Source organism: Tachypleus tridentatus, chromosome 5, assembly GCF_004210375.1.
Source record: "Tachypleus tridentatus isolate NWPU-2018 chromosome 5, ASM421037v1, whole genome shotgun sequence".
Taxonomy (NCBI): Eukaryota; Metazoa; Arthropoda; class Merostomata; order Xiphosura; family Limulidae; genus Tachypleus; species Tachypleus tridentatus.
In genome coordinates this window covers 8,220,747-8,234,591 of record NC_134829.1, presented here as the reverse complement: position 1 = coordinate 8,234,591, position 13,845 = coordinate 8,220,747, and the positions used below count along the sequence as shown (strand labels likewise).

Sequence of the window (13,845 nt, the reverse complement as noted above, 5' to 3'; positions counted from 1 at the left end):
TTTAATTATAAATTTTTAATTGAAGATTTAATATTACAGTTTAAGTTTGTGAATGATGGTTGTAAATGCATTTTATCCTCCGTATTAGTTGAGAGTTGACGTACAACTATCAACCACAAAAGAATAAGCTTTTCAGTTAGTTTGACTAACATTTATTAGTATTTTTTATCCCAAACAATCTAATTCTGATTAGAAGTATATAATGTAATAAATCAACATTCATTAAAACTTAAATTTATAATGATTGAAATGTATTCACTCGTAATAAAAGAAGTTATTTAAAAATTAACAATTATTAAAATATCAGAGTTTCTAGAGACAAAAAAGATTGAATGGTTTAAATAATGTGAGAACAACCAATAGTTTTAATGAGGTTGTTTTCAAAAAAGATTAAATATTTTAAATAACGTGAGAACAACCAATAGTTTTAATGAGGTTGTCTTAAAAAAAGATTAAATAGTTTAAATAATGTGAGAACAACAAATAGTTTTGTTAAGAATATTGAGGTAAGTGCTGCCACCTGTAGTTAGTTTTGTTATATACATGTGTACTCAATGAATAAACACATATCAACAGGTTATGGGCCCAGGAATGCTCTAATAGTGCTTAAACAGATGAAACTGTTTTAAAATTGTTAGTACAAGTAATTCAGGAGATACTGAGGATTACTGTAGAACAGTTTTGGATGACAATTTTTGTTGGATGGCACAGGATTTACGTGGATACTTTATCACAAGCACTTGGTGATTCATTTCCTTTGTCTGGAAGCCATTATGAAATATTAAGATAAACTGTGAGTAAAATTTTTATTGACACTATTTTCTCAAGTCATATAAAGGGAGAAATAGATCTAAATTAAAGAAAGGAATATTGCAGTTGTGGTTGAAATAATGTGACAATGGTAGATAAAATATCAATTGATAAGTTGGGAGAAAATAATTGGGCCACATAGAAATTTTAAATGGAACATTTATTGAGAGGAAAAAGTTTATGGAGCCATGTAACTGAAACAGAAGTATTGGCAGAGACAGCCAATGATCAAACAAGGGCAGATTTCAACAGGAAAAGGAAAAGAACATTTTCAACAATTATTCTGAATATTCAAGGTGCACAACTCTATCTTGTCACCTCATGCATAACTCCTAAGGAAGCATGGAATGTACTGTGTGCTCACTTTGATAGGAACACACTAGCCAATAAACTATTCCTGAGAAAGAAGTATTTTCTATGTGAGATGAAAGAAAGCATGACGGTCCAAGAACATTTGAAACAAATGAAGGAATTAACAGATCAACTTGCTGCGGGTGGGGCAGAAATAGCAGAAGAAGATCACATTGTTACCTAACTTGGTAGTCTGCCAGCTAGCTATGATAGAATTGTAACAGCCCTGGAAACCAAAACTGATGATATCTCATTAGAATTTGTGCAACAGGTACTGATCAACGAAGAACAAAAGAAGAAAAAGACCACATTGAATGAAACATCATCAACTGCATTAGCCACTCGCAGCAGCTTCAAACCACATGGAACGCAAGAAACAAAGAAAAGGGGTACCAGTTTCAAGTGTTACAAGTGTGGCAGAGAGGGACATATAAAATGCAATTGTCCAACACTGAAGGAAATGATCCACAAAGCTAAGAATGTGGATATTAATGTGGAAGAAGATTATACTGATGGAAACAATGGTGTTGCCTTTGTAACAAACCAGGATAAAGGAATAGTAAATGGGGAATGGTTGGTAGATTCTGGTGCATCTAGACATATGACACACCAGAGGAACATATTATCAAAGTATCACAAGTTTAGCACACCTCAGCAAGTTAGGATTGTTGATGGAAGAATTGTTGAAGCTCTTGGAGTTGGAAACTGTAAACATGAAATGAAATTTAAAGTCAGTAATTCAAAGAATGTCACATTGCAGAGTGTCCTTCACATACTAAAATTAGCAAGCAATCTATTTTCAGTAGGAGCTGCTACTGAAAAAAGAAATATTGTGCAGTTTGGAGTTAATTTCTGTTACACCAGAGGTAAATCAGGACAACTACATGGCATAGGTACAAGAAAGGATGATGGTCTATACCAACTGGACTGTAAGACCAGTGTTATTGAGAATGCCTCAGTAACCTCAAACAGCAGCATGAATGGCTTGGATATATGGCATCAACAACTTACAGTTGTTGTTCACAGTTACAGAAGCTTGTCAGGAGTGGAAATGTAAGTGGAATCAAGTTCCAGAAGTCTGATGAAGCCAGTTTCTGTGAGGGTTGCACTGAAGGTAAAATGTACAGGAAGCCATTTAAGTCAGTGGAAGAAATCAGATCAAAGGGAAGACTGCAACTGGTACACAGTGATGTCTGTGGTCCTATGCAAACTCCATCTATTGGAGGTAGCAAGTACTTTGTTACATTTATTGATGATTACTCAAGATGCTGAAAATTTGTTGAAACACAAGTCAGAAGTCTTTGAGAAAGTCAAGGAATTTGAGAAGTTGTACTCAAATGAATCTGGAGAGCACATAAAACCCTGTGCACAGATAATGGCGGAGAATATACGTCAAATGAGTTCCAGCAATATTTGAAGCCAAGAGGCATTCATCATGAGATGTCAGTAGCATATGAGATGTCAGAACAAAATGGTGTTGCTGAGAGAAGGAACAGAACAATTGTGGAATCAGCAAGAAGCATGCTGTCACATGCTAAGTTACCAAGAATGTACTGGGTGGAAGCTGTAGGTACTGCAGCGTATATGAGTAACAGAGTATCCACATCGGCAATAAAAGACAGTAGTGCACCATATGAGAGATGGTATGGGAAGAAACCAGATGTAGAACACATGAAAGTGTTCGGATGTCTTGCATATGCACATGTGCCAGATGCGTCAAGGCAGAAATTAGACATGAAGTGTATGAAGGTATGTTTCATTGGATATGATAACTGCACCAAGGGATGTTGGCTGTATGATGAAAAAATACAGGAAGATTTTCATATGGCGAGATGTTATCATTAATGAAACAGAATTTGGTCAAGAGCCTGTGACAAATAAGTATATCTCATCAAATGAACAGATAGTGGACCAAGAAACAGAAGTTAAAGCTAAAGATAAAGCTGAATGACCAGCAAGAAACAGGAAACCCCCAATCTGCTATGGATATGATGAGTATGCTGATGTGACAGCAGCAAATGAATCAGTTTGTCACACTGCAAACTTATGCAGTGTGTTAGAGCCAAGCACATTGAGTGAAGCAATGTCAAGTGACAATGCAAAGGAGTGGAAGTCGGCCACAGATCTGGAATTTGAGTCTTTACAAGAAAATGACACCTGGGATCTGGTGGAATTTTCAATTTTGGTGGAAGAAAGCCTACAAGTTGTAAGTGGGTATTCAAAGTTAAGTATGGAAATACTGGAAATGTAGAGAGGTTCAAGAGTAGGCTGGTGGCCAAAGGTTACTCGCAGAATTATGGTCTGAATTACAAGGAAACCTTCTCCCCAGTGGTGTGCTATGCATCAGTTTCCTCCTTGATTGCATTTGCTGTGCAGAACATCTTGGAAATTCACCAGATGGATGTCATAACTGAATTTCTGAATGGAAATCTGGATGAAGAGATATACATGGAACAACCGGAAGGCTACGCTGTTCCAGGGAAGGAAAACCTTGTGTGTAAACTGAAAAAATCACTGTATGGTTTAAAACAGTCACCACGCTGTTGGAACAAATCATTTCATGACAGATGATGGAACTGGAATTTGTTCAGAGTTCAGCAGATCCATGTGAAAATCTAGCAGTAGTTGCAGTATATGTGGATGATATTATTTTGGTTGCTGATAGTGATGATGAAATCACTGTAAAGGAAGCACTGAAGGAAAAATTCCACATGAAAGACCTTGGAAAGCTCCATTACATCCTTGGACTCAGTGTTGTTCAGGATGAAAAGAATGGCTGTGTATGGTTAAATCAAAGACAATATATCCAAAGTATGCTGGTGTAATTTGGAATGACTGAGTGTGAGGCAGTTGCAACTCCATCAGATGTAAACATGAAACTGCAAAAGGATGATTGTGTTAGCACTCAGGTTGACCGCAGTTTGTACCAGTCGTTGGTAGGCAGCCTTCTGTATGCTGCAATGGGAACAAGACCAGATATTGCAATGGGAGTAATATTTAAATATTGTGTTCAGCCCAACACAGCACATTTGACAGCAGCAAAGAGAATCCTACATTACTTGAAAGGAACAGCTGATCTTAGTCTTAAGTTTGAAAAGGTACCAGAAGATGTCATTACTGGTTACTCAGATGCATATTTTGCTGAAGACCTGGATGATAGGAAGTCCACATCAGGAAATATTTTCATTAAAGCAAGAAAAGCTGTAAGTTGGATTAGCAAAAAGCAATCCATGGTGGCCCTGCCCACCTCAGAGGCAGAGTATATAGCCTTGAGTCTTGCAGCACAGGAAACAGTATGGTTGAGAAGACTACTGCAAGAAATAGTTTCCGAAGTTGATGACCCTGTTCGTATCACGGAAGATAACCAAGGAACAATTGCAATGGCACAGAATCCAGTGGGTCATGCAAGAACAAAACACATTGATATTCATTACCACTTTATTCGCCAATGTGTGCAGAACGGATCAGTAAAACTGGAATATTGTCCCACAAACAGTATAACTGCTGACATTCTTACATGACTTGCTAGAAATGCATTTGAAAGGTTCAGAGGTAATGTTGGACTGGCACCAATGGATAAATGAACCAGATAAAGTGACAATTATGATAACATATTGAAAGTAATTGTAAAATTAGAATAACTGTAAGATTATTGACAGTAATTGTAAGTTTGTGTAAAACTTAAAATTAAGTGGGAGTGTTAAGAATATTGAGATAAGTGCTGCCACCTGTAGTTAGTTTTTATTTATACACGAGTACTCAATGAATAAACACATATCAACAAGTTTTAATGAGCTGTCTTTAGAAAAAACTGAATAGTTTAAATAATGTGAGTACAGCCAAAAGTTCTGATGAGGCTATCTTCAAAAAGATTAAATAGTTTAAATAATGTGAGTACAGCCAAAAGTTCTAATGAGGCTATCTTCAAAAAGATTAAATAGTTTAAATAATGTGAGTACAGCCAAAAGTTCTAATGAGGCTATCTTCAAAAAGATTAAACAGTTTAACTAATGTGAGTACAGCCAAAAGTTCTGATGAGGCTATCTTCAAAAAGATTAAATAGTTTAAATAATGTGAGTACAGCCAAAAGTTCTAATGAGGCTATCTTCAAAAAGATTAAACAGTTTAAATAATGTGAGTACAGCCAAAAGTTCTAATGAGGCTATCTTCAAAAAGATTAAATAGTTTAAATAATGTGAGTACAGCCAAAAGTTCTAATGAGGCTATCTTCAAAAAGATTAAACAGTTTAAATAATGTGAGTACAGCCAAAAGTTCTGATGAGGCTATCTTCAAAAAGATTAAATAGTTTAAATAATGTGAGTACAGCCAAAAGTTCTAATGAGGCTATCTTCAAAAAGATTAAACAGTTTAAATAATGTGAGTACAGCCAAAAGTTCTGATGAGGCTATCTTCAAAAAGATTAAATAGTTTAAATAATGTGTGAGTACAGCCAAAAGTTCTAATGAGGCTATCTTCAAAAAGATTAAACAGTTTAAATAATGTGAGTACAGCCAAAAGTTCTGATGAGGCTATCTTCAAAAAGACTAAATAGTTTAAATAATGTGAGTACAGCCAAAAGTTCTGATGAGGCTATCTTCAAAAAGATTAAATAGTGTGAGTACAGCCAAAAGTTCTAATGAGGCTACCTTCAAAAAGATTAAATAGTGTGAGTACAGCCAAAAGTTCTGATGAGGCTATCTTCAAAAAGATTAAATACTTTAAATAATGTGAGTGCAGCCAAAAGTTCTGATGAGGCTATCTTCAAAAAGATTAAATAGTGTGAGTACAGCCAAAAGTTCTAATGAGGCTACCTTCAAAAAGATTAAATAGTTTAAATAGTGTGAGTACAGCCAAAAGTTCTAATGAGGCTACCTTCAAAAAGATTAAATAGTTTAAATAGTGTGAGTACAGCCAAAAGTTCTAATGAGGCTATCTTCAAAAAGATTAAATAGTTTAAATAATGTGAGTATAACCAAAAGTTTTAATGAGGCTATCTTCAAAAAGGAGGTGATTGTCTCTGAGTATAAAAGTTATTTACTTCTGTTTTCCATCACTGATTTACTAAATAGACTTTGTTCCAGCTGTTTAAAACATATTTTAACTACATATATTAAGAAGATATGTTGATTTTGATGTATGCTTTTTTGAAGGATTTTTGGACACTGTACTGTTTCATAAATTCATTATCCTGCATTCTGTTCATTGTGGTAACTAGAGCTGGGTGATTAAACAACATAATCAATTAATATTGAAAAATAGTTACTGTTTCCAGTTTTTACTGTTTTTGACTATTCCAACAAAACTGAAATTGAAATATTCCAAGTATTATTTTTATTATTATTTTCAATCAGTTTACTTTTGTTTACTTTAATTGATTGAAGCTAATCAGAAGTTATCATTTCATTTAGGTAATAATATTGATGATCCCAACTACTGAAGTAATTAGAATATTGGCATTATATTTGTATATTGTTAGCTCTCTGTGAACAGATGGAGGTCAGAGTGCACATGAGTTACATTCAAAATTTCATATTACAACATTTCTATCAATATAGACCAATATTTTAAAAAATCTTCAATCTATCCAAGTATGAGGACTGTGAAATTTATTATCTCTGTCTTCTCTGGGCATTATACTATTCAATAGGGTTGTGTGACCTAAGTGGTTTACAACTTATATGATGTAAATATTAGTTAGACATGGTTCAAACTATTTTTTTTAAAGTATAAACAGATAACATAATTTTTTTTAGACAACTGGGAGTCGGCTTCTTCTTGGCTGTTTCATTCTCTAAACTAAATAAGTAATATCTATTTTAGGTTCAGAAAAACAGAGAGGATTTCAAACACTTTTAATGTTATTTAATCAATGATGTATGTTTCATTGTTATTAATTATTTCCTGCCAACAATTCACAAGCTTCTAAATACCACTTGACTTCAACAGGGTGTTCTGAAAGTCACTGTGCACTTATATATTTATTAACAAACATGTTTCAGTATAGAATACGGGAGATAAATATGAATGACAATTATAAACAATGTTGAAAGTGACCCCCGTTGGCATTAAAACAGGCCTGGATCCTTCTTATTTTGTTTCTAAACACTGCTATCAGTTGCTGGCTTGAAATATACTGAATAATATATGATTACAAAACTGCACAGTGACTTTCTGAACACACTATATAAAATTCAAGACCTGGAGAATAAAGAGGATGTGGAAGTTTTTCCCAGTATAGCTCTTCAATCTTTGCAGATGTGATCCTTTGCTGTATGGCGCATTGCATTATCCTGGTGTAACACAACACCTTTACGATTGATCAAAGCACGCATCTTTTCTTTCAGTGCAACATTCAAGCACTCTGATAGTTGACAGTAGAAGTCTGATGTAATCATTACATTGAGTGGTAGCAACTCAAAGTGGATCACACCAAAAGTATCCTAACAAATTCTTAACAAGACTTTCTTAGGGTGGAGGTTCATTTTGGGCTGTGCTTTAGCCAGTTTACTTGCACTGAGCTATTGTATGCAGTGCTTAACATTTTTATAATATATCCATTTTTTCATCTCGAGTCACTAACCTGTCCAAAAAAAGTGAGTTACATTCCCAAGAGTTGCTTTGAAGTTAGCTTCTGTCAAATCATAGGGGATCCATTTTCCAAGTTTTGATACCTTTCCAAGCTGTTACAGATGAAAGTGAACTGTTAAATGGGTTGAATTAGGCTTCTGTGCTAGTTCTTCAACTGTTACAGCACAATCTTCATCAAGTACAGCAAGCAGCAAGTCATCTTTAAACTCAACAGGACTACCTGAATGTGGCACATTACTTAAGCTATATTTACCTAATGTGAACTTCTGAAGCCACCTTCAACATTTTCTTTCATTGAGATAGACTGCACCATAAACACCTTGAATGTTTCATGTAGATTCTGCTGCACTTTTGCCTTTTCTAAACTCATAAAGCATTATATGCCTAATGTGCTCATCAGACACATCCATTTTTGTAAGGGTTTATTTGATTAATGATCTGAAAAAATGGAGTTGGTTTAGTTCCTTTTATTTGTCTGAATATTTTTATACATATCCTACTACATATTTTAGTTGTTAGAGCCTTCTACAAAGACAGAAATGATTATGAACTTTCTGTGTTAAATTTTTGGACATTACTTATGTGATGACCTGATACATAAGCAGTATTCTGTTAAGAGTTTATAGCTATATAGGATAAACAAAAGTACATTCATGTTACAGTTTGAAGTCATTCTAGAAGGCACAAAAAGGGTAATTTGGATTTGTGTGTGTATGGTTATGAGGTTGGTCAAATTGTCCTATTTCATATCAAGATATGGTAGAGAAAACAATCAACTATAGTTTTTCTGAGAGAAAAAACTGATTTTTTTGCATTAGGTTTTAGGAATTATGCAAGTGAAATTTGAATATTTACAGATGAAAAAAAGTAATTTTTATAATAACATGAAAACTACTAGCACTTGAAGCAGAAAGTACTCTACCATATAATTATGAACAAAGTTTTAGTAAAAATAATTAAATGAAAATTCTGATTTTGTTCATCTACTTTATCATCAAAAACTAGACAGAGCTTATAAAGGTATATTAAGTACTTTCAGAGTTACATTGTATATACCACCGTGGTTATGTCGTTGCATAAAAATATAACATGGCAGATTAGTTTCATATGCGTATAGGACTGTGTGTGTGTAATTATATATATGGCCCTGCATGACCAGGTGGGTTAAGGAGTTCGACTCGTAATCTGAGGGTCGTAGGTTCGAATCCCCCTCACACCAAACATGCTTGCCCTTTCAACTGTGGGAGCGTTATGTGATGGTCAATCCCACTATTCTTTGGTAAAAGAGTAGCCCAAGAGTTGGTTGGGGTGGTGGTGACTAGTTGCTTTCTCTCTGGTCTTACACTGCTAAATTAGGGATGGCTAGTGCAGATAGCCCTTGAGTAGCTTTGCACAAAATTCAAAACAAACAATTATATATATAAAATAAATACATTCAATACCATTATTTACATCAGTAGTTGATAGGCAATTAAAATCAGCACTATAAAACAATTATATTAGTATAAAATAAGTATTAAAAGGTCTTTGAAAACTCCATTGTAAATCCCAATCATCAATAGCTATCAAATGTGTTGGGATAATCCATCTACAAACAGAATCCAAACACTGATGTTAAACTAGCCAGTAATTATGGAAAATCAATTAAGGGTATGGAGTTGAGAGCTTTCTCTCACATCTCAACTCCTACTGTCTGCAGCCAATTGTAGGAAGGCAGTTACTCTTATGTTCTTCTAATTCCAACAGTGGAAATAAAATGAAACCACCCAAATATTTGTATTGTATGTTGTGTTACTTCCAGCCTCTTGTGTTACTTTTTTCTTCTTATTTTTCTTGTGTGTGTGCTAGTATTCACTTTCATCATCTTTTGGAGGAAATTCTTCTGTTAGGCATGTGGACTACAACCTCATGTGTTTATCTTCCATTATCTTCATCAGGGTACCATCTTTAGCTGGTGATCATCCTTTAAACTTCAGTGGAGCTCATTTATCTTTTCTATATACCCATACACACACACGTGTAAGTATATTTTTTGTTCCCCCTCCAATGGTATGACCTGTTTAGGATTAGGATCCTGATCAGTGGCAAGCAAGTTATGCTTTTTTGTCTCACAAGTCTTCACTTGTATGTTCAAGTTGTATAACAATGGCTAATGATGTACACTGTTGAGATGAAATTTTCATCCCAATGTATTTGCTTCATAAGTATGCTTGTTCCAGACTGTGCTAACCCATAGATTTACTTGGATAAAGCAAAAGGAGATATTTGACCATTCTTGCTGTTCCTGTGATTGAATAAATTAAATTTAGTATGCTTTCAAAATAGAATTTTTCATTGTCACTTGTTGCGCTTTCTCCAATGTCTGCATTCTTAAAATCTCTACCGCATTCTGTCTTTCTTGTACTTCTTGCCACTTTCCAGTTCCAAACCAGTGGGGTAGTAGACCTAGAAAGCATCCTGAATGCATTTGCTTTTTAGCTGAAAGTAGGGAAGTAGTCTAATGTAGATGGTGATCAATCTTCGAATAATGTGCTTCACCTCTGTGCAGTGGGTCCCAGTGGTTGATGTTGTGTCCAGCATATGTGTGATTCTACTGGGACTGTGGGGTTTCTTATATATTCTAGGTGTGGTTAACTTCTGTGAGGCAAACCTGGAGGGTGGCACTGTGCTCCAGCTTTTGTGTGGTCCTATATGGTGGATGATGTTTGACATATCTCCAAATAAGTATGCTCCACCTCAGTGCAGTGGGCTCAGGAGGTTGTTTTTGCATACAGCTTTTGTGTAGTTATATCTAGAAGGTGAGGTTGCTTATATTTTTATAGATGAGATCCACTTCCATGCAGTTGGATGTGGAGTTTGCATTTGCACACCAACTTTTGTGTGGTCATATCTGGAGGGAGAGTGTTGCTTAGGAGTAGATTCATCACATTGCAGTTCTCCCCTTCAGTTGGGAGCTTTAATCCTATTATCACCTAGATGTCATTTCCCAATGAGTGGCTTTGGATTAGAGCTGGACCAATCAACATAAAATTTTCATATGTGTTGGTTGTGTTTCTCTTCCTCACTCAGTTTACCTCAAGATCTCTACCTCCATGCAGTTGGTCCCAGAGGTTGGTGTTGTGCTCGGCTTCTGTGTTGTTCTATCTGGAGAGTGAGGTTGCTATATATTTTTAGAGGTGTTCCCTTTTTATGTGATGGGAGCCGAAGGGTGGCATTGCATTCTGGCTTTTTGCAGCTGTCTGGGTTCTCTCATTTGCCCTGAGGCTGATGGTGTATGGTGGGGTGCTATTCAGATTGGATTTGATGTGACCTGTCACATTGGCACATATCTTCGTACCATCGTTTGGATGTTGTGTTTCCACATGTGTGCATGATTGAGGATTTGCCCTTGAGCCCATTTTAAACATCCATCTACATGGTATATACTTCAGTTTTACTTACAGTGAAGTTGAGATGGGATGGACCTTCCTCCTGCCAGAGGTTGGATGGTTCTATTTACAGTAGTACTTTATTTTGGGCTGGAATTGATTGGCTGCATATCGTCCATTATAGTCTAGTTACACTACACCTTGGGACACATCCATTTTAACTTCCCACACATTCCTGTCTTTGGATGGTTTTCTGGAATCTTCTATGGGACTGAGATTTTGATATACTGTGGTTTGGATTCTGATCTACCTGGTTTTCCCTCCCCTTTTTGGTTTTCCTTTTTCCACTTTCCACTCATGTATGCAACACCTCTTGCCACACTGGGTTCAGATGATATACCTGGTACAGGAGTGGCATGGTCTTCAGCATGCATACCTTTCCCAACAGTGATCATTCTTGAGTGTTGTTCATATTCTATACATGTGAAAGGATTTAATGTACCCTATTGGAAGTTATTATTTTTGTATATTGGAAATGTATTTCCAATTAGTACTTATCTCTGGATGATTTCTTAGAGAACTGCAAGAAATTTGACCAAACTCAGATAAAGGTAACTGGGCTGCCTGTCTCAGTCCTGAACTCACAGAAAAGGTAAATGCAGGAATGTTATCAGAAGATATCAGGGACTATGACAAGTTAATAGTGGCCTTGCTGAAATGCTATGAACTTATCAAAGCAGGTTTTGCCAGAAACGCAAGTCAAACCTGACACTGAAAAAATTTGTATTTCAGTTTGTGACACATCTACAGCAATACTTCATGAGGTGGACTGACATAGCCAGTTGTGAAACTTATTTTGCAGATCTACTGATATATGAACAGTTTATGATTAGGTACTCAGCTGACATGTCATTGTTCTTGAAGGGGGAAGTACCAAAAGATGGAAGTGAGGTGATCAAGTTGAGAGAACAGTATGTGGAAACCTATATACTGGAGGAAGTATAATTGGCAAGTCCAAGACTAACCAGTTAAAATTGAAGTCAGTGGTGGCTGACCAGAAGCAAGAGTCCACCAAAAGTAGTAGGTGGTTAATAATCAAATGGGAGAAAAGATGCTATATTTGTTATAAAATAGAACACATTGCAAAGGAGTAAAAGTTCATCACCATCAAGCACCAGCAGAAATTTCAGCATAAAGCAGCTGGAGCTACTTACAAAGATAGTGCTTGCAAGAAACAAGAAAATAGTGACTATCAGTATGGATGCTGCTGTCAGAAAAAAACCAAAATATAATGAAGACGACTCATTGATTACAAGAAGAAAGTGCTATCACCATGTTTAATCAGCACATGACTCATGGTCAACTCAAGTTAGCAAATGGATCAACAATGCTAGTAGAGATTTGAGTGTGTGACATACTTTGACGTGATAACAAATCACAATATGCTAATAGGTGGAAGCTTTGTCAGGACAGGAAAGTGAAAGTCCTAGAAGAGACTGGGTGCAACAGTGAAAACTTGTCTAGTATCTGATGTTGACCACATGAGAGCCAAGATATATCTATCTATGTGCTGAGTGATGAAATAATGAGAGGGTTCCCATAGCAAAATTAAAGATGGATACTATATATCATGTGGGATACCTTGAATCAGTGTGGAATTTTGGAAGAACTAGACAGAAAGAAGACTGAGACATTGGTGGTCATCACAAGAAGTCAAGAAGAACAAGCAAGACATCAAGCCCCTGCAAGTATCAAAAGGCATTATCCTGACTAGGTGAGCAGGAACTGAAGGAAACACAGAAGAAAGACACTTCATAATTTAAATTTTGGGAGAGTACAAGGATAAAGTTGAGCATAAGAAAAGGGGGGAAAAGAACTTACAAAATTTAGAACAAGAAGGGAGTGCTGTACTAGATCTATCAAGACTGTTATACTGGAAAGTTAAATAGATCATAATACTGGACTTAAGTGATAAAGTTGGCTCATGAATCAGTTGAATAAGCAAAGAAAAGGGCAGACAGAATCACCAACTTCCATTGGCCTGGTGTTATCTTAGATGTGACAAGATCTAATGTCACATAACCTACAAGAAGGTAGCCCAAGTGTCACTAGGTGAGATGCCTCTCGTACAAGAGCCATTAAGTAAAGTAGCTGTGTATTTGATTGGACTGCTAATGTGTTTATCACAAAGGCATCCAGTATGTGCTGACAGTACTCAACTATGCAACATATTATCCAGAAACCATAATGCTTCTAAAGATAGGAGTAGCAGAACCTCTCCTGGAAGTGTTCTGGAAAGTATGCTTTCAAAAGAAATACCAAATGACAAAGGGACTCAATTTACTTCATAACTAATGGAAAAAATGTGCATACTCATCAACCTAGGCAGTTCTTTACCTTTCTCTACAACTGTAGATGTAATAGACTTTATGATAGAGTTAATAGTCTCAAAGAGCAGGCTGAAAAAGATGTGCCAAAAAAGACTACTGACTGGAACCCGTACTTGCAGAAAGTATTACTGAGATGTCCCATAAGCAAATACAGAATTTTTACCTATTTTATTGTACTGAAATATAGTACAAGGTTCAATTTAGATATTGAAGGAGCTGTGGACAGGAGAAGAATTAGAAGTGAAGAACACATACCAGTATATATTAAACCTCAAGAAATTACTCTAGGAGATATCTGATGTTGCATGAGGGAGCTTGTATATAGTTCAAAGCAATC

The 13,845-nt window shown here is 35.8% G+C and overlaps 1 protein-coding gene across 3 annotated transcripts in view; it reads left to right on the top strand.

The window, feature by feature from the left end:
• Nucleotides 1–13,845, top strand: part of fl(2)d (Pre-mRNA-splicing regulator female-lethal(2)D) — an 83,178-nt gene that overhangs the window by 32,405 nt on the left and 36,928 nt on the right. The window lies entirely within an intron of this gene.